The sequence below is a fragment of the Scomber japonicus genome, chromosome 5, assembly GCF_027409825.1.
Source record: "Scomber japonicus isolate fScoJap1 chromosome 5, fScoJap1.pri, whole genome shotgun sequence".
In the NCBI taxonomy this organism is placed as follows: Eukaryota; Metazoa; Chordata; class Actinopteri; order Scombriformes; family Scombridae; genus Scomber; species Scomber japonicus.
In genome coordinates this window covers 16,187,510-16,207,770 of record NC_070582.1, presented here as the reverse complement: position 1 = coordinate 16,207,770, position 20,261 = coordinate 16,187,510, and positions in this window count along the sequence as shown.

Below are 20,261 nucleotides of genomic sequence, written 5' to 3'. Positions count from 1 at the left end.
CCCCTCTGGCCCCTTGTAGCAAGTTTTGGGACAATCCCCCACCCTTCCCATTTTTGACTTTTTCGACACTACCGGCCCTGTCGTTTTTTTCAATTTTTGGCCGCTTTGGAAAATCCTTCACAATTTTCACACAATGCCCTCACGGTGCTTGATTTTACACATTTTTCATTCAGGCCGCCCCTCTGGCCCCTTGTAGCAAGTTTTGGGACAATCCCCCACCCTTCCCATTTTTGACTTTTTCGACACTACCGACCCTGTCATTTTTTTCAATTTTTACCCCTATGGAAAATCCTTCACAATTTTCACACAATGCCCTCACGGTGCTTGATTTTACACATTTTTCAATCAGCCCGCCCCTCTGGCCCCTTGTAGCAAGTTTTGGGACAATCCCCCACCGTTCCCATTTTTGACTTTTTCGACACTACCGGCCCTGTCGTTTTTTTCAATTTTTGGCCGCTTTGGAAAATCCTTCACAATTTTCACACAATGCCCTCACGGTGCTTGATTTTACACATTTTTCATTCAGGCCGCCCCTCTGGCCCCTTGTAGCAAGTTTTGGGACAATCCCCCACCCTTCCCATTTTTGACTTTTTCGACACTACCGACCCTGTCATTTTTTTCAATTTTTACCCCTATGGAAAATCCTTCACAATTTTCACACAATGCCCTCACGGTGCTTGATTTTACACATTTTTCAATCAGCCCGCCCCTCTGGCCCCTTGTAGCAAGTTTTGGGACAATCCCCCACCCTTCCCATTTTTGACTTTTTCGACACTACCGGCCCTGTCGTTTTTTTCAATTTTTGGCCGCTTTGGAAAATCCTTCACAATTTTCACACAATGCCCTCACGGTGCTTGATTTTACACATTTTTCATTCAGGCCGCCCCTCTGGCCCCTTGTAGCAAGTTTTGGGACAATCCCCCACCCTTCCCATTTTTGACTTTTTCGACACTACCGACCCTGTCATTTTTTTCAATTTTTACCCCTATGGAAAATCCTTCACAATTTTCACACAATGCCTTCACGGTGCTTGATTTTACACATTTTTCAATCAGCCCGCCCCTCTGGCCCCTTGTAGCAAGTTTTGGGACAATCCCCCACCCTTCCCATTTTTGACTTTTTCGACACTACCGGCCCTGTCGTTTTTTTCAATTTTTGGCCGCTTTGGAAAATCCTTCACAATTTTCACACAATGCCCTCACGGTGCTTGATTTTACACATTTTTCATTCAGGCCGCCCCTCTGGCCCCTTGTAGCAAGTTTTGGGACAATCCCCCACCCTTCCCATTTTTGACTTTTTCGACACTACCGGCCCTGTCGTTTTTTTCAATTTTTGGCCGCTTTGGAAAATCCTTCACAATTTTTACACAATGCCCTCACGGTGCTTGATTTTACACATTTTTCATTCAGGCCGCCCCTCTGGCCCCTTGTAGCAAGTTTTGGGACAATCCCCCACCCTTCCCATTTTTGACTTTTTCGACACTACCGACCCTGTCATTTTTTTCAATTTTTACCCCTATGGAAAATCCTTCACAATTTTCACACAATGCCCTCACGGTGCTTGATTTTACACATTTTTCAATCAGCCCGCCCCTCTGGCCCCTTGTAGCAAGTTTTGGGACAATCCCCCACCCTTCCCATTTTTGACTTTTTCGACACTACCGGCCCTGTCGTTTTTTTGAATTTTTGGCCGCTTTGGAAAATCCTTCATAATTTTCACACAATGCCCTCACGGTGCTTGATTTTACAAATTTTTCATTCAGGCCGCCCCTCTGGCCCCTTGTAGCAAGTTTTGGGACAATCCCCCACCCTTCCCATTTTTGAATTTTTCGACACTACCGGCCCTGTCATTTTTTTCAATTTTTGCCCGCTTTGGAAAATCCTTCATAATTTTCACACAATGCCCTCACGGTGCTTGATTTTACACATTTTTCATTCAGGCCGCCCCTCTGGCCCCTTGTAGCAAGTTTTGGGACAATCCCCCACCCTTCCCATTTTTGACTTTTTCGACACTACCGGCCCTGTCGTTTTTTTCAATTTTTGGCCGCTTTGGAAAATCCTTCACAATTTTCACACAATGCCCTCACGGTGCTTGATTTTACACATTTTTCATTCAGGCCGCCCCTCTGGCCCCTTGTAGCAAGTTTTGGGACAATCCCCCACCCTTCCCATTTTTGACTTTTTCGACACTACCGACCCTGTCATTTTTTTCAATTTTTACCCCTATGGAAAATCCTTCACAATTTCCACACAATGCCTTCACGGTGCTTGATTTTACACATTTTTCAATCAGCCCGCCCCTCTGGCCCCTTGTAGCAAGTTTTGGGACAATCCCCCACCCTTCCCATTTTTGACTTTTTCGACACTACCGGCCCTGTCGTTTTTTTCAATTTTTGGCCGCTTTGGAAAATCCTTCATAATTTTCACACAATGCCCTCACGGTGCTTGATTTTACAAATTTTTCATTCAGGCCGCCCCTCTGGCCCCTTGTAGCAAGTTTTGGGACAATCCCCCACCCTTCCCATTTTTGACTTTTTCGACACTACCGGCCCTGTCGTGTTTTTCAATTTTTGGCCGCTTTGGAAAATCCTTCACAATTTTCACACAATGCCCTCACGGTGCTTGATTTTACACATTTTTCATTCAGGCCGCCCCTCTGGCCCCTTGTAGCAAGTTTTGGGACAATCCCCCACCCTTCCCATTTTTGACTTTTTCGACACTACCGACCCTGTCATTTTTTTCAATTTTTACCCCTATGGAAAATCCTTCACAATTTTCACACAATGCCCTCACGGTGCTTGATTTTACACATTTTTCATTCAGGCCGCCCCTCTGGCCCCTTGTAGCAAGTTTTGGGACAATCCCCCACCCTTCCCATTTTTGACTTTTTCGACACTACCGACCCTGTCATTTTTTTCAATTTTTACCCCTATGGAAAATCCTTCACAATTTTCACACAATGCCTTCACGGTGCTTGATTTTACACATTTTTCAATCAGCCCGCCCCTCTGGCCCCTTGTAGCAAGTTTTGGGACAATCCCCCACCCTTCCCATTTTTGACTTTATCGACACTACCGGCCCTGTCGTTTTTTTCAATTTTTGGCCGCTTTGGAAAATCCTTCACAATTTTCACACAATGCCCTCACGGTGCTTGATTTTACACATTTTTCATTCAGGCCGCCCCTCTGGCCCCTTGTAGCAAGTTTTGGGACAATCCCCCACCCTTCCCATTTTTGACTTTTTCGACACTACCGGCCCTGTCGTTTTTTTCAATTTTTGGCCGCTTTGGAAAATCCTTCACAATTTTTACACAATGCCCTCACGGTGCTTGATTTTACACATTTTTCATTCAGGCCGCCCCTCTGGCCCCTTGTAGCAAGTTTTGGGACAATCCCCCACCCTTCCCATTTTTGACTTTTTCGACACTACCGACCCTGTCATTTTTTTCAATTTTTACCCCTATGGAAAATCCTTCACAATTTTCACACAATGCCCTCACGGTGCTTGATTTTACACATTTTTCAATCAGCCCGCCCCTCTGGCCCCTTGTAGCAAGTTTTGGGACAATCCCCCACCCTTCCCATTTTTGACTTTTTCGACACTACCGGCCCTGTCGTTTTTTTGAATTTTTGGCCGCTTTGGAAAATCCTTCATAATTTTCACACAATGCCCTCACGGTGCTTGATTTTACACATTTTTCATTCAGGCCGCCCCTCTGGCCCCTTGTAGCAAGTTTTGGGACAATCCCCCACCCTTCCCATTTTTGAATTTTTCGACACTACCGGCCCTGTCATTTTTTTCAATTTTTGCCCGCTTTGGAAAATCCTTCATAATTTTCACACAATGCCCTCACGGTGCTTGATTTTACACATTTTTCATTCAGGCCGCCCCTCTGGCCCCTTGTAGCAAGTTTTGGGACAATCCCCCACCCTTCCCATTTTTGACTTTTTCGACACTACCGGCCCTGTCGTTTTTTTCAATTTTTGGCCGCTTTGGAAAATCCTTCACAATTTTCACACAATGCCCTCACGGTGCTTGATTTTACACATTTTTCATTCAGGCCGCCCCTCTGGCCCCTTGTAGCAAGTTTTGGGACAATCCCCCACCCTTCCCATTTTTGACTTTTTCGACACTACCGACCCTGTCATTTTTTTCAATTTTTACCCCTATGGAAAATCCTTCACAATTTCCACACAATGCCTTCACGGTGCTTGATTTTACACATTTTTCAATCAGCCCGCCCCTCTGGCCCCTTGTAGCAAGTTTTGGGACAATCCCCCACCCTTCCCATTTTTGACTCTTTCGACACTACCGGCCCTGTCGTTTTTTTCAATTTTTGCCCGCTTTGGAAAATCCTTCAAAATTTTCACACAATGCCCTCACGGTGCTTGATTTTACACATTTTTCATTCAGGCCGCCCCTCTGGCCCCTTGTAGCAAGTTTTGGGACAATCCCCCACCCTTCCCATTTTTGACTTTTTCAACACTACCGGCCCTGTCATTTTTTTCAATTTTTACCCCTATGGAAAATCCTTCACAATTTTCACACAATGCCCTCACGGTGCTTGATTTTACACATTTTTCAATCAGCCCGCCCCTCTGGCCCCTTGTAGCAAGTTTTGGGACAATCCCCCACCCTTCCCATTTTTGACTTTTTCGACACTACCGACCCTGTCATTTTTTTCAATTTTTACCCCTATGGAAAATCCTTCACAATTTTCACACAATGCCCTCACGGTGCTTGATTTTACACATTTTTCAATCAGCCCGCCCCTCTGGCCCCTTGTAGCAAGTTTTGGGACAATCCCCCACCCTTCCCATTTTTGACTTTTTCGACACTACCGGCCCTGTCATTTTTTTCAATTTTTGCCCGCTTTGGAAAATCCTTAACAATTTTCACACAATGCCCTCACGGTGCTTGATTTTACACATTTTTCATTCAGGCCGCCCCTCTGGCCCCTTGTAGCAAGTTTTGGGACAATCCCCCACCCTTCCCATTTTTGACTTTTTCGACACTACCGGCCCTGTCGTTTTTTTCAATTTTTGGCCGCTTTGGAAAATCCTTCACAATTTTCACACAATGCCCTCACGGTGCTTGATTTTACACATTTTTCATTCAGGCCGCCCCTCTGGCCCCTTGTAGCAAGTTTTGGGACAATCCCCCACCCTTCCCATTTTTGACTTTTTCGACACTACCGACCCTGTCATTTTTTTCAATTTTTACCCCTATGGAAAATCCTTCACAATTTCCACACAATGCCTTCACGGTGCTTGATTTTACACATTTTTCAATCAGCCCGCCCCTCTGGCCCCTTGTAGCAAGTTTTGGGACAATCCCCCACCCTTCCCATTTTTGACTTTTTCGACACTACCGGCCCTGTCGTTTTTTTCAATTTTTGCCCGCTTTGGAAAATCCTTCAAAATTTTCACACAATGCCCTCACGGTGCTTGATTTTACACATTTTTCATTCAGGCCGCCCCTCTGGCCCCTTGTAGCAAGTTTTGGGACAATCCCCCACCCTTCCCATTTTTGACTTTTTCGACACTACCGGCCCTGTCATTTTTTTCAATTTTTACCCCTATGGAAAATCCTTCACAATTTTCACACAATGCCCTCACGGTGCTTGATTTTACACATTTTTCATTCAGGCCGCCCCTCTGGCCCCTTGTAGCAAGTTTTGGGACAATCCCCCACCCTTCCCATTTTTGACTTTTTCGACACTACCGGCCCTGTCATTTTTTTCAATTTTTGCCCGCTTTGGAAAATCCTTCACAATTTTCACACAATGCCCTCACGGTGCTTGATTTTACACATTTTTCATTCAGGCCGCCCCTCTGGCCCCTTGTAGCAAGTTTTGGGACAATCCCCCACCCTTCCCATTTTTGACTTTTTCGACACTACCGACCCTGTCATTTTTTTCAATTTTTACCCCTATGGAAAATCCTTCACAATTTCCACACAATGCCTTCACGGTGCTTGATTTTACACATTTTTCAATCAGCCCGCCCCTCTGGCCCCTTGTAGCAAGTTTTGGGACAATCCCCCACCCTTCCCATTTTTGACTTTTTCGACACTACCGGCCCTGTCGTTTTTTTCAATTTTTGCCCGCTTTGGAAAATCCTTCAAAATTTTCACACAATGCCCTCACGGTGCTTGATTTTACACATTTTTCATTCAGGCCGCCCCTCTGGCCCCTTGTAGCAAGTTTTGGGACAATCCCCCACCCTTCCCATTTTTGACTTTTTCGACACTACCGGCCCTGTCATTTTTTTCAATTTTTACCCCTATGGAAAATCCTTCACAATTTTCACACAATGCCCTCACGGTGCTTGATTTTACACATTTTTCAATCAGCCCGCCCCTCTGGCCCCTTGTAGCAAGTTTTGGGACAATCCCCCACCCTTCCCATTTTTGACTTTTTCGACACTACCGGCCCTGTCGTTTTTTTGAATTTTTGGCCGCTTTGGAAAATCCTTCATAATTTTCACACAATGCCCTCACGGTGCTTGATTTTACAAATTTTTCATTCAGGCCGCCCCTCTGGCCCCTTGTAGCAAGTTTTGGGACAATCCCCCACCCTTCCCATTTTTGAATTTTTCGACACTACCGGCCCTGTCGTTTTTTTCAATTTTTGGCCGCTTTGGAAAATCCTTCATAATTTTCACACAATGCCCTCACGGTGCTTGATTTTACAAATTTTTCATTCAGGCCGCCCCTCTGGCCCCTTGTAGCAAGTTTTGGGACAATCCCCCACCCTTCCCATTTTTGACTTTTTCGACACTACCGGCCCTGTCGTTTTTTTCAATTTTTGGCCGCTTTGGAAAATCCTTCACAATTTTCACACAATGCCCTCACGGTGCTTGATTTTACACATTTTTCATTCAGGCCGCCCCTCTGGCCCCTTGTAGCAAGTTTTGGGACAATCCCCCACCCTTCCCATTTTTGACTTTTTCGACACTACCGACCCTGTCATTTTTTTCAATTTTTACCCCTATGGAAAATCCTTCACAATTTTCACACAATGCCTTCACGGTGCTTGATTTTACACATTTTTCAATCAGCCCGCCCCTCTGGCCCCTTGTAGCAAGTTTTGGGACAATCCCCCACCCTTCCCATTTTTGACTTTTTCGACACTACCGGCCCTGTCGTTTTTTTCAATTTTTGGCCGCTTTGGAAAATCCTTCACAATTTTCACACAATGCCCTCACGGTGCTTGATTTTACAAATTTTTCATTCAGGCCGCCCCTCTGGCCCCTTGTAGCAAGTTTTGGGACAATCCCCCACCCTTCCCATTTTTGACTTTTTCGACACTACCGGCCCTGTCGTTTTTTTCAATTTTTGGCCGCTTTGGAAAATCCTTCACAATTTTTACACAATGCCCTCACGGTGCTTGATTTTACACATTTTTCATTCAGGCCGCCCCTCTGGCCCCTTGTAGCAAGTTTTGGGACAATCCCCCACCCTTCCCATTTTTGACTTTTTCGACACTACCGACCCTGTCATTTTTTTCAATTTTTACCCCTATGGAAAATCCTTCACAATTTTCACACAATGCCCTCACGGTGCTTGATTTTACACATTTTTCAATCAGCCCGCCCCTCTGGCCCCTTGTAGCAAGTTTTGGGACAATCCCCCACCCTTCCCATTTTTGACTTTTTCGACACTACCGACCATGTCATTTTTTTCAATTTTTACCCCTATGGAAAATCCTTCACAATTTTCACACAATGCCCTCACGGTGCTTGATTTTACACTTTTTTCAATCAGCCCGCCCCTCTGGCCCCTTGTAGCAAGTTTTGGGACAATCCCCCACCCTTCCCATTTTTGACTTTTTCGACACTACCGGCCCTGTCGTTTTTTTCAATTTTTGGCCGCTTTGGAAAATCCTTCATAATTTTCACACAATGCCCTCACGGTGCTTGATTTTACAAATTTTTCATTCAGGCCGCCCCTCTGGCCCCTTGTAGCAAGTTTTGGGACAATCCCCCACCCTTCCCATTTTTGAATTTTTCGACACTACCGGCCCTGTCGTTTTTTTCAATTTTTGGCCCCTTTGGAAAATCCTTCATAATTTTCACACAATGCCCTCACAGTGCTTGATTTTACAAATTTTTCATTCAGGCCGCCCCTCTGGCCCCTTGTAGCAAGTTTTGGGACAATCCCCCACCCTTCCCATTTTTGACTTTTTCGACACTACCGGCCCTGTCGTTTTTTTCAATTTTTGGCCGCTTTGGAAAATCCTTCACAATTTTCACACAATGCCCTCACGGTGCTTGATTTTACACATTTTTCATTCAGGCCGCCCCTCTGGCCCCTTGTAGCAAGTTTTGGGACAATCCCCCACCCTTCCCATTTTTGACTTTTTCGACACTACCGACCCTGTCATTTTTTTCAAGTTTTTACCCCTATGGAAAATCCTTCACAATTTTCACACAATGCCTTCACGGTGCTTGATTTTACACATTTTTCAATCAGCCCGCCCCTCTGGCCCCTTGTAGCAAGTTTTGGGACAATCCCCCACCCTTCCCATTTTTGACTTTTTCGACACTACCGGCCCTGTCGTTTTTTTCAATTTTTGGCCGCTTTGGAAAATCCTTCACAATTTTCACACAATGCCCTCACGGTGCTTGATTTTACACATTTTTCATTCAGGCCGCCCCTCTGGCCCCTTGTAGCAAGTTTTGGGACAATCCCCCACCCTTCCCATTTTTGACTTTTTCGACACTACCGACCCTGTCATTTTTTTCAATTTTTACCCCTATGGAAAATCCTTCACAATTTTCACACAATGCCCTCACGGTGCTTGATTTTACACATTTTTCAATCAGCCCGCCCCTCTGGCCCCTTGTAGCAAGTTTTGGGACAATCCCCCACCCTTCCCATTTTTGACTTTTTCGACACTACCGACCCTGTCATTTTTTTCAATTTTTACCCCTATGGAAAATCCTTCACAATTTTCACACAATGCCCTCACGGTGCTTGATTTTACACATTTTTCAATCAGCCCGCCCCTCTGGCCCCTTGTAGCAAGTTTTGGGACAATCCCCCACCCTTCCCATTTTTGACTTTTTCGACACTACCGGCCCTGTCGTTTTTTTCAATTTTTGCCCGCTTTGGAAAATCCTTCATAATTTTCACACAATGCCCTCACGGTGCTTGATTTTACAAATTTTTCATTCAGGCCGCCCCTCTGGCCCCTTGTAGCAAGTTTTGGGACAATCCCCCACCCTTCCCATTTTTGAATTTTTCGACACTACCGGCCCTGTCGTTTTTTTCAATTTTTGGCCGCTTTGGAAAATCCTTCATAATTTTCACACAATGCCCTCACGGTGCTTGATTTTACAAATTTTTCATTCAGGCCGCCCCTCTGGCCCCTTGTAGCAAGTTTTGGGACAATCCCCCACCCTTCCCATTTTTGACTTTTTCGACACTACCGGCCCTGTCGTTTTTTTCAATTTTTGGCCGCTTTGGAAAATCCTTCACAATTTTCACACAATGCCCTCACGGTGCTTGATTTTACACATTTTTCATTCAGGCCGCCCCTCTGGCCCCTTGTAGCAAGTTTTGGGACAATCCCCCACCCTTCCCATTTTTGACTTTTTCGACACTACCGACCCTGTCATTTTTTTCAATTTTTACCCCTATGGAAAATCCTTCACAATTTCCACACAATGCCTTCACGGTGCTTGATTTTACACATTTTTCAATCAGCCCGCCCCTCTGGCCCCTTGTAGCAAGTTTTGGGACAATCCCCCACCCTTCCCATTTTTGACTCTTTCGACACTACCGGCCCTGTCGTTTTTTTCAATTTTTGCCCGCTTTGGAAAATCCTTCAAAATTTTCACACAATGCCCTCACGGTGCTTGATTTTACACATTTTTCATTCAGGCCGCCCCTCTGGCCCCTTGTAGCAAGTTTTGGGACAATCCCCCACCCTTCCCATTTTTGACTTTTTCAACACTACCGGCCCTGTCATTTTTTTCAATTTTTACCCCTATGGAAAATCCTTCACAATTTTCACACAATGCCCTCACGGTGCTTGATTTTACACATTTTTCAATCAGCCCGCCCCTCTGGCCCCTTGTAGCAAGTTTTGGGACAATCCCCCACCCTTCCCATTTTTGACTTTTTCGACACTACCGACCCTGTCATTTTTTTCAATTTTTACCCCTATGGAAAATCCTTCACAATTTTCACACAATGCCCTCACGGTGCTTGATTTTACACATTTTTCAATCAGCCCGCCCCTCTGGCCCCTTGTAGCAAGTTTTGGGACAATCCCCCACCCTTCCCATTTTTGACTTTTTCGACACTACCGGCCCTGTCATTTTTTTCAATTTTTGCCCGCTTTGGAAAATCCTTAACAATTTTCACACAATGCCCTCACGGTGCTTGATTTTACACATTTTTCATTCAGGCCGCCCCTCTGGCCCCTTGTAGCAAGTTTTGGGACAATCCCCCACCCTTCCCATTTTTGACTTTTTCGACACTACCGGCCCTGTCGTTTTTTTCAATTTTTGGCCGCTTTGGAAAATCCTTCACAATTTTCACACAATGCCCTCACGGTGCTTGATTTTACACATTTTTCATTCAGGCCGCCCCTCTGGCCCCTTGTAGCAAGTTTTGGGACAATCCCCCACCCTTCCCATTTTTGACTTTTTCGACACTACCGACCCTGTCATTTTTTTCAATTTTTACCCCTATGGAAAATCCTTCACAATTTCCACACAATGCCTTCACGGTGCTTGATTTTACACATTTTTCAATCAGCCCGCCCCTCTGGCCCCTTGTAGCAAGTTTTGGGACAATCCCCCACCCTTCCCATTTTTGACTTTTTCGACACTACCGGCCCTGTCGTTTTTTTCAATTTTTGCCCGCTTTGGAAAATCCTTCAAAATTTTCACACAATGCCCTCACGGTGCTTGATTTTACACATTTTTCATTCAGGCCGCCCCTCTGGCCCCTTGTAGCAAGTTTTGGGACAATCCCCCACCCTTCCCATTTTTGACTTTTTCGACACTACCGGCCCTGTCATTTTTTTCAATTTTTACCCCTATGGAAAATCCTTCACAATTTTCACACAATGCCCTCACGGTGCTTGATTTTACACATTTTTCATTCAGGCCGCCCCTCTGGCCCCTTGTAGCAAGTTTTGGGACAATCCCCCACCCTTCCCATTTTTGACTTTTTCGACACTACCGGCCCTGTCATTTTTTTCAATTTTTGCCCGCTTTGGAAAATCCTTCACAATTTTCACACAATGCCCTCACGGTGCTTGATTTTACACATTTTTCATTCAGGCCGCCCCTCTGGCCCCTTGTAGCAAGTTTTGGGACAATCCCCCACCCTTCCCATTTTTGACTTTTTCGACACTACCGACCCTGTCATTTTTTTCAATTTTTACCCCTATGGAAAATCCTTCACAATTTCCACACAATGCCTTCACGGTGCTTGATTTTACACATTTTTCAATCAGCCCGCCCCTCTGGCCCCTTGTAGCAAGTTTTGGGACAATCCCCCACCCTTCCCATTTTTGACTTTTTCGACACTACCGGCCCTGTCGTTTTTTTCAATTTTTGCCCGCTTTGGAAAATCCTTCAAAATTTTCACACAATGCCCTCACGGTGCTTGATTTTACACATTTTTCATTCAGGCCGCCCCTCTGGCCCCTTGTAGCAAGTTTTGGGACAATCCCCCACCCTTCCCATTTTTGACTTTTTCGACACTACCGGCCCTGTCATTTTTTTCAATTTTTACCCCTATGGAAAATCCTTCACAATTTTCACACAATGCCCTCACGGTGCTTGATTTTACACATTTTTCAATCAGCCCGCCCCTCTGGCCCCTTGTAGCAAGTTTTGGGACAATCCCCCACCCTTCCCATTTTTGACTTTTTCGACACTACCGGCCCTGTCGTTTTTTTGAATTTTTGGCCGCTTTGGAAAATCCTTCATAATTTTCACACAATGCCCTCACGGTGCTTGATTTTACAAATTTTTCATTCAGGCCGCCCCTCTGGCCCCTTGTAGCAAGTTTTGGGACAATCCCCCACCCTTCCCATTTTTGAATTTTTCGACACTACCGGCCCTGTCGTTTTTTTCAATTTTTGGCCGCTTTGGAAAATCCTTCATAATTTTCACACAATGCCCTCACGGTGCTTGATTTTACAAATTTTTCATTCAGGCCGCCCCTCTGGCCCCTTGTAGCAAGTTTTGGGACAATCCCCCACCCTTCCCATTTTTGACTTTTTCGACACTACCGGCCCTGTCGTTTTTTTCAATTTTTGGCCGCTTTGGAAAATCCTTCACAATTTTCACACAATGCCCTCACGGTGCTTGATTTTACACATTTTTCATTCAGGCCGCCCCTCTGGCCCCTTGTAGCAAGTTTTGGGACAATCCCCCACCCTTCCCATTTTTGACTTTTTCGACACTACCGACCCTGTCATTTTTTTCAATTTTTACCCCTATGGAAAATCCTTCACAATTTTCACACAATGCCTTCACGGTGCTTGATTTTACACATTTTTCAATCAGCCCGCCCCTCTGGCCCCTTGTAGCAAGTTTTGGGACAATCCCCCACCCTTCCCATTTTTGACTTTTTCGACACTACCGGCCCTGTCGTTTTTTTCAATTTTTGGCCGCTTTGGAAAATCCTTCACAATTTTCACACAATGCCCTCACGGTGCTTGATTTTACAAATTTTTCATTCAGGCCGCCCCTCTGGCCCCTTGTAGCAAGTTTTGGGACAATCCCCCACCCTTCCCATTTTTGACTTTTTCGACACTACCGGCCCTGTCGTTTTTTTCAATTTTTGGCCGCTTTGGAAAATCCTTCACAATTTTTACACAATGCCCTCACGGTGCTTGATTTTACACATTTTTCATTCAGGCCGCCCCTCTGGCCCCTTGTAGCAAGTTTTGGGACAATCCCCCACCCTTCCCATTTTTGACTTTTTCGACACTACCGACCCTGTCATTTTTTTCAATTTTTACCCCTATGGAAAATCCTTCACAATTTTCACACAATGCCCTCACGGTGCTTGATTTTACACATTTTTCAATCAGCCCGCCCCTCTGGCCCCTTGTAGCAAGTTTTGGGACAATCCCCCACCCTTCCCATTTTTGACTTTTTCGACACTACCGACCATGTCATTTTTTTCAATTTTTACCCCTATGGAAAATCCTTCACAATTTTCACACAATGCCCTCACGGTGCTTGATTTTACACTTTTTTCAATCAGCCCGCCCCTCTGGCCCCTTGTAGCAAGTTTTGGGACAATCCCCCACCCTTCCCATTTTTGACTTTTTCGACACTACCGGCCCTGTCGTTTTTTTCAATTTTTGGCCGCTTTGGAAAATCCTTCATAATTTTCACACAATGCCCTCACGGTGCTTGATTTTACAAATTTTTCATTCAGGCCGCCCCTCTGGCCCCTTGTAGCAAGTTTTGGGACAATCCCCCACCCTTCCCATTTTTGAATTTTTCGACACTACCGGCCCTGTCGTTTTTTTCAATTTTTGGCCCCTTTGGAAAATCCTTCATAATTTTCACACAATGCCCTCACAGTGCTTGATTTTACAAATTTTTCATTCAGGCCGCCCCTCTGGCCCCTTGTAGCAAGTTTTGGGACAATCCCCCACCCTTCCCATTTTTGACTTTTTCGACACTACCGGCCCTGTCGTTTTTTTCAATTTTTGGCCGCTTTGGAAAATCCTTCACAATTTTCACACAATGCCCTCACGGTGCTTGATTTTACACATTTTTCATTCAGGCCGCCCCTCTGGCCCCTTGTAGCAAGTTTTGGGACAATCCCCCACCCTTCCCATTTTTGACTTTTTCGACACTACCGACCCTGTCATTTTTTTCAAGTTTTTACCCCTATGGAAAATCCTTCACAATTTTCACACAATGCCTTCACGGTGCTTGATTTTACACATTTTTCAATCAGCCCGCCCCTCTGGCCCCTTGTAGCAAGTTTTGGGACAATCCCCCACCCTTCCCATTTTTGACTTTTTCGACACTACCGGCCCTGTCGTTTTTTTCAATTTTTGGCCGCTTTGGAAAATCCTTCACAATTTTCACACAATGCCCTCACGGTGCTTGATTTTACACATTTTTCATTCAGGCCGCCCCTCTGGCCCCTTGTAGCAAGTTTTGGGACAATCCCCCACCCTTCCCATTTTTGACTTTTTCGACACTACCGACCCTGTCATTTTTTTCAATTTTTACCCCTATGGAAAATCCTTCACAATTTTCACACAATGCCCTCACGGTGCTTGATTTTACACATTTTTCAATCAGCCCGCCCCTCTGGCCCCTTGTAGCAAGTTTTGGGACAATCCCCCACCCTTCCCATTTTTGACTTTTTCGACACTACCGACCCTGTCATTTTTTTCAATTTTTACCCCTATGGAAAATCCTTCACAATTTTCACACAATGCCCTCACGGTGCTTGATTTTACACATTTTTCAATCAGCCCGCCCCTCTGGCCCCTTGTAGCAAGTTTTGGGACAATCCCCCACCCTTCCCATTTTTGACTTTTTCGACACTACCGGCCCTGTCGTTTTTTTCAATTTTTGCCCGCTTTGGAAAATCCTTCATAATTTTCACACAATGCCCTCACGGTGCTTGATTTTACAAATTTTTCATTCAGGCCGCCCCTCTGGCCCCTTGTAGCAAGTTTTGGGACAATCCCCCACCCTTCCCATTTTTGAATTTTTCGACACTACCGGCCCTGTCGTTTTTTTCAATTTTTGGCCGCTTTGGAAAATCCTTCATAATTTTCACACAATGCCCTCACGGTGCTTGATTTTACAAATTTTTCATTCAGGCCGCCCCTCTGGCCCCTTGTAGCAAGTTTTGGGACAATCCCCCACCCTTCCCATTTTTGACTTTTTCGACACTACCGGCCCTGTCGTTTTTTTCGATTTTTGGCCACTTTGGAAAATCCTTCACAATTTTCACACAATGCCCTCACGGTGCTTGATTTTACACATTTTTCATTCAGGCCGCCCCTCTGGCCCCTTGTAGCAAGTTTTGGGACAATCCCCCACCCTTCCCATTTTTGACTTTTTCGACACTACCGACCCTGTCATTTTTTTCAATTTTTACCCCTATGGAAAATCCTTCACAATTTTCACACAATGCCTTCACGGTGCTTGATTTTACACATTTTTCAATCAGCCCGCCCCTCTGGCCCCTTGTAGCAAGTTTTGGGACAATCCCCCACCCTTCCCATTTTTGACTTTTTCGACACTACCGACCCTGTCATTTTTTTCAATTTTTACCCCTATGGAAAATCCTTCACAATTTTCACACAATGCCTTCACGGTGCTTGATTTTACACATTTTTCAATCAGCCCGCCCCTCTGGCCCCTTGTAGCAAGTTTTGGGACAATCCCCCACCCTTCCCATTTTTGACTTTTTCGACACTACCGGCCCTGTCGTTTTTTTCAATTTTTGCCCGCTTTGGAAAATCCTTCACAATTTTCACACAATGCCCTCACGGTGCTTGATTTTACACATTTTTCATTCAGGCCGCCCCTCTGGCCCCTTGTAGCAAGTTTTGGGACAATCCCCCACCCTTCCCATTTTTGACTTTTTCGACACTACCGACCCTGTCATTTTTTTCAAGTTTTTACCCCTATGGAAAATCCTTCACAATTTTCACACAATGCCTTCACGGTGCTTGATTTTACACATTTTTCAATCAGCCCGCCCCTCTGGCCCCTTGTAGCAAGTTTTGGGACAATCCCCCACCCTTCCCATTTTTGACTTTTTCGACACTACCGGCCCTGTCGTTTTTTTCAATTTTTGGCCGCTTTGGAAAATCCTTCACAATTTTCACACAATGCCCTCACGGTGCTTGATTTTACACATTTTTCATTCAGGCCGCCCCTCTGGCCCCTTGTAGCAAGTTTTGGGACAATCCCCCACCCTTCCCATTTTTGACTTTTTCGACACTACCGACCCTGTCATTTTTTTCAATTTTTACCCCTATGGAAAATCCTTCACAATTTTCACACAATGCCCTCACGGTGCTTGATTTTACACATTTTTCAATCAGCCCGCCCCTCTGGCCCCTTGTAGCAAGTTTTGGGACAATCCCCCACCCTTCCCATTTTTGACTTTTTCGACACTACCGGCCCTGTCGTTTTTTTCAATTTTTGGCCGCTTTGGAAAATCCTTCATAATTTTCACACAATGCCCTCACGGTGCTTGATTTTACAAATTTTTCATTCAGGCCGCCCCTCTGGCCCCTTGTAGCAAGTTTTGGGACAATCCCCCACCCTTCCCATTTTTGAATTTTTCGACACTACCGGCCCTGTCGTTTTTTTCAATTTTTGGCCGCTTTGGAAAATCCTTCATAATTTTCACACAATGCCCTCACGGTGCTTGATTTTACAAATTTTTCATTCAGGCCGCCCCTCTGGCCCCTTGTAGCAAGTTTTGGGACAATCCCCCACCCTTCCCATTTTTGACTTTTTCGACACTACCGGCCCTGTCGTTTTTTTCGATTTTTGGCCGCTTTGGAAAATCCTTCACAATTTTCACACAATGCCCTCACGGTGCTTGATTTTACACATTTTTCATTCAGGCCGCCCCTCTGGCCCCTTGTAGCAAGTTTTGGGACAATCCCCCACCCTTCCCATTTTTGACTTTTTCGACACTACCGACCCTGTCATTTTTTTCAATTTTTACCCCTATGGAAAATCCTTCACAATTTTCACACAATGCCTTCACGGTGCTTGATTTTACACATTTTTCAATCAGCCCGCCCCTCTGGCCCCTTGTAGCAAGTTTTGGGACAATCCCCCACCCTTCCCATTTTTGACTTTTTCGACACTACCGACCCTGTCATTTTTTTCAATTTTTACCCCTATGGAAAATCCTTCACAATTTTCACACAATGCCCTCACGGTGCTTGATTTTACACATTTTTCATTCAGGCCGCCCCTCTGGCCCCTTGTAGCAAGTTTTGGGACAATCCCCCACCCTTCCCATTTTTGACTTTTTCGACACTACCGACCCTGTCATTTTTTTCAATTTTTACCCCTATGGAAAATCCTTCACAATTTTCACACAATGCCCTCACGGTGCTTGATTTTACACATTTTTCAATCAGCCCGCCCCTCTGGCCCCTTGTAGCAAGTTTTGGGACAATCCCCCACCCTTCCCATTTTTGACTTTTTCGACACTACTGGCCCTGTCGTTTTTTTCAATTTTTGGCCGCTTTGGAAAATCCTTCATAATTTTCACACAATGCCCTCACGGTGCTTGATTTTACAAATTTTTCATTCAGGCCGCCCCTCTGGCCCCTTGTAGCAAGTTTTGGGACAATCCCCCACCCTTCCCATTTTTGAATTTTTCGACACTACCGGCCCTGTCGTTTTTTTCAATTTTTGGCCGCTTTGGAAAATCCTTCATAATTTTCACACAATGCCCTCACGGTGCTTGATTTTACAAATTTTTCATTCAGGCCGCCCCTCTGGCCCCTTGTAGCAAGTTTTGGGACAATCCCCCACCCTTCCCATTTTTGACTTTTTCGACACTACCGGCCCTGTCGTTTTTTTCAATTTTTGGCCGCTTTGGAAAATCCTTCACAATTTTCACACAATGCCCTCACGGTGCTTGATTTTACACATTTTTCATTCAGGCCGCCCCTCTGGCCCCTTGTAGCAAGTTTTGGGACAATCCCCCACCCTTCCCATTTTTGACTTTTTCGACACTACCGACCCTGTCATTTTTTTCAATTTTTACCCCTATGGAAAATCCTTCACAATTTTCACACAATGCCTTCACGGTGCTTGATTTTACACATTTTTCAATCAGCCCGCCCCTCTGGCCCCTTGTAGCAAGTTTTGGGACAATCCCCCACCCTTCCCATTTTTGACTTTTTCGACACTACCGGCCCTGTCGTTTTTTTCAATTTTTGGCCGCTTTGGAAAATCCTTCACAATTTTCACACAATGCCCTCACGGTGCTTGATTTTACACATTTTTCATTCAGGCCGCCCCTCTGGCCCCTTGTAGCAAGTTTTGGGACAATCCCCCACCCTTCCCATTTTTGACTTTTTCGACACTACCGGCCCTGTCGTTTTTTTCAATTTTTGGCCGCTTTGGAAAATCCTTCACAATTTTTACACAATGCCCTCACGGTGCTTGATTTTACACATTTTTCATTCAGGCCGCCCCTCTGGCCCCTTGTAGCAAGTTTTGGGACAATCCCCCACCCTTCCCATTTTTGACTTTTTCGACACTACCGACCCTGTCATTTTTTTCAATTTTTACCCCTATGGAAAATCCTTCACAATTTTCACACAATGCTCTCACGGTGCTTGATTTTACACATTTTTCAATCAGCCCGCCCCTCTGGCCCCTTGTAGCAAGTTTTGGGACAATCCCCCACCCTTCCCATTTTTGACTTTTTCGACACTACCGGCCCTGTCGTTTTTTTGAATTTTTGGCCGCTTTGGAAAATCCTTCATAATTTTCACACAATGCCCTCACGGTGCTTGATTTTACAAATTTTTCATTCAGGCCGCCCCTCTGGCCCCTTGTAGCAAGTTTTGGGACAATCCCCCACCCTTCCCATTTTTGAATTTTTCGACACTACCGGCCCTGTCATTTTTTTCAATTTTTGCCCGCTTTGGAAAATCCTTCATAATTTTCACACAATGCCCTCACGGTGCTTGATTTTACACATTTTTCATTCAGGCCGCCCCTCTGGCCCCTTGTAGCAAGTTTTGGGACAATCCCCCACCCTTCCCATTTTTGACTTTTTCGACACTACCGGCCCTGTCGTTTTTTTCAATTTTTGGCCGCTTTGGAAAATCCTTCACAATTTTCACACAATGCCCTCACGGTGCTTGATTTTACACATTTTTCATTCAGGCCGCCCCTCTGGCCCCTTGTAGCAAGTTTTGGGACAATCCCCCACCCTTCCCATTTTTGACTTTTTCGACACTACCGACCCTGTCGTTTTTTTCAATTTTTGCCCGCTTTGGAAAATCCTTCAAAATTTTCACACAATGCCCTCACGGTGCTTGATTTTACACATTTTTCATTCAGGCCGCCCCTCTGGCCCCTTGTAGCAAGTTTTGGGACAATCCCCCACCCTTCCCATTTTTGACTTTTTCGACACTACCGGCCCTGTCATTTTTTTCAATTTTTACCCCTATGGAAAATCCTTCACAATTTTCACACAATGCCCTCACGGTGCTTGATTTTACACATTTTTCAATCAGCCCGCCCCTCTGGCCCCTTGTAGCAAGTTTTGGGACAATCCCCCACCCTTCCCATTTTTGACTTTTTCGACACTACCGACCCTGTCATTTTTTTCAATTTTTACCCCTATGGAAAATCCTTCACAATTTTCACACAATGCCCTCACGGTGCTTGATTTTACACATTTTTCAATCAGCCCGCCCCTCTGGCCCCTTGTAGCAAGTTTTGGGACAATCCCCCACCCTTCCCATTTTTGACTTTTTCGACACTACCGGCCCTGTCGTTTTTTTCAATTTTTGGCCGCTTTGGAAAATCCTTCATAATTTTCACACAATGCCCTCACGGTGCTTGATTTTACAAATTTTTCATTCAGGCCGCCCCTCTGGCCCCTTGTAGCAAGTTTTGGGACAATCCCCCACCCTTCCCATTTTTGAATTTTTCGACACTACCGGCCCTGTCGTTTTTTTCAATTTTTGGCCGCTTTGGAAAATCCTTCACAATTTTCACACAATGCCCTCACGGTGCTTGATTTTACAAATTTTTCATTCAGGCCGCCCCTCTGGCCCCTTGTAGCAAGTTTTGGGACAATCCCCCACCCTTCCCATTTTTGACTTTTTCGACACTACCGGCCCTGTCGTTTTTTTCAATTTTTGGCCGCTTTGGAAAATCCTTCACAATTTTCACACAATGCCCTCACGGTGCTTGATTTTACACATTTTTCATTCAGGCCGCCCCTCTGGCCCCTTGTAGCAAGTTTTGGGACAATCCCCCACCCTTCCCATTTTTGACTTTTTCGACACTACCGACCCTGTCGTTTTTTTCAATTTTTACCCCTATGGAAAATCCTTCACAATTTTCACACAATGCCTTCACGGTGCTTGATTTTACACATTTTTCAATCAGCCCGCCCCTCTGGCCCCTTGTAGCAAGTTTTGGGACAATCCCCCACCCTTCCCATTTTTGACTTTTTCGACACTACCGGCCCTGTCGTTTTTTTCAATTTTTGCCCGCTTTGGAAAATCCTTCACAATTT